This window comes from Podarcis melisellensis (genome assembly GCF_964234715.1).
Source record: "Podarcis melisellensis genome assembly, chromosome: 2".
Lineage (NCBI taxonomy): Eukaryota > Metazoa > Chordata > Lepidosauria > Squamata > Lacertidae > Podarcis > Podarcis melisellensis.
This window is the reverse complement of record NC_138529.1, coordinates 118,538,218-118,540,361: the sequence shown is the minus strand read 5'-3', so window position 1 is coordinate 118,540,361 and position 2,144 is coordinate 118,538,218.

Here is a 2,144-nt window from a genome sequence, read left to right as displayed (position 1 = left end):
TTGTTTCAGTCCATGTACCTCTTTTCTGGCGATATCAACGTCTATTGTTGATAAAAAACACGCATCCATCGCTTTAATGAAGGCATGCGCACTTTGGAGTGCCAGATCCTTATCTCTCCACAGATTGCGCAGCCACGCTTTAGCTTCTCCATGCAAATAAGTTAATATAAATCCCACTTTCTCCTGCTCATCTCTAAAGTCTTTCTCCAGCAACTGCAGCGCAAACACCACGTCTGCTCGGAAGTTAGGGTACTGCTGCAGACTCCCATCGAAATGAGACACAAGGCTGCCTCCTCTCTTTCCCAGCCCAATCCCCTCTGGTCTGGCTCCTGGTAGCCCCTGCTTAGTCAACATATCCAACCTGGTTTGCAGATCCCTGCAGGCGGCAGCTGCTTCGTCTTCCCTCTTCCTGGATGCTAGTATCTCCGCGTTAAGTTGCGTCACTGCATTTTGCAGGGCTGCCATTTGGTCTTCGGTAGTCATCTTGTCCTGCTTTTGTGAGCTCGCGAAGCACCAATCTTCGCCCCTCGCTGCGTCCACTCACGTTGCGAGGTTTTTGTTGTGAGACGGAGCTTACTGTCAGAGCTGCCTCTAGGTCCCAGCTCACAGAGGACCAACGCTAGTCAGTAATAATGTACAAAAGTCTTTATTGAAGTCCAGTTTCCATTTCCAAGCCGCAGCGTGCAGCTCTACGTCTTAGAACCTAGATCGGCGAAGCTCCGTCTGAGTCTCCACCCCCTGTAAACCAGTTTAAGACTCTAGCCTTACTCCACCTCTTCCGTTGCTCTTTCCTCCTCTGGGTCCTTCTGCCCCCCGGGGTCTCCTCCTTTCTGGACTCTTCTGACGCTGACCCCCCTGACTCTTGTCCCTCCTTTCGGCGGGCTTTAGGACCTGGCTCCCTACCCGGGCTACCTGCTGTGCCGCTCGCCTGTACATTTGAACTTGGCGCACGCGCCCAGCCTCCAACTTTCCTCTTGACCGTTTCCGCGCTCTCCGATGGAGGCGTGGTCAATCCTGACTCATCTCCTCCCGCTGGTGGTGAGCAGCCTGATCCCGATACCTGGGACTCCTCCCCCCCACTGCGCTCTGGTGGGGAAGCTGGTCCTGATTTCCAACTGCTGCTCTCTGAGTCCCCTCTGGCCCCTTCTTCCTGGGGTGTCCCCCTAGGCACCCCCCTTGCTCTGACCATGGGCGCCCCCTTCTGTGAATCTTCCGATTTGCTGGAAAGACTCAGGGACCTCGGACCACTGTCATCGCTTACGCTCCCTTCGGATTCCTCCCCCTCGCTCTCCATTTCCTCCCTCTCCTGTGCCTCTGCTCCTGAGCCCCTGACAAATGCCATAAGAGAAAATATTATGAAAATGATTTATAGGTGGTACATGACCCCAGTCAAGCTTGCGAAGATTTATCATCTGCCCAATAGTAAATGTTGGAAATGTAATGAGACTGAAGGTACTTTCTTTCACCTCTGGTGGACCTGCCCAAAGATTAAAGCCTTTTGGGAAATGATTTACAATGAGATTAAGAAGGTATTTAAATGTACTTTTAATAAGAAACCAGAGGCATTTCTCTTGGGCATGGTCGGCCAGTTGGTGTCAAGGAAGGACAAGACCTTTTTTATGTACGCCACTACAGCAGCAAGGATTCTTCTAGCAAAGTATTGGAAGACACAAGAACTACCCACATTGGAAGAATGGCAGACGAAAGTGATTGACTTTATGGGACTGGCAGAGATGACTGGCAGAATCCGTGACCAAGAGAAAGAGACGGTGGAGGAAGACTGGAAGAAATTCAAAGCATATCTTAAGAACTGTTACAAAACTGAGGAGTGTTAAAATGTCAAGGGGAAGGAAGATGTAGAATTACAGCTGAAATTGTTTGATGATTTAAGGTGAAACTGAGAAAGAGAATAAGTTTAAATTTAATTGGCAAAAAGGGTTGCTGAAAAAATGTAAAATAAGGATGCAAAAAGGGTGAGGTATGGGGAAGTCCGAGAAAAGAGGTTTATGAAAATGAGCTTAAGAAATTATATTTGTGTGTTTGTTTGTTTTTTCTTTTTCTTTTTGATGTTTGTATGTTGTTGTTGTCTGGTCTTAAAATTTGGAAAATTAATAAAAAATCATTTAAAAAAAAAACTGCCCAAG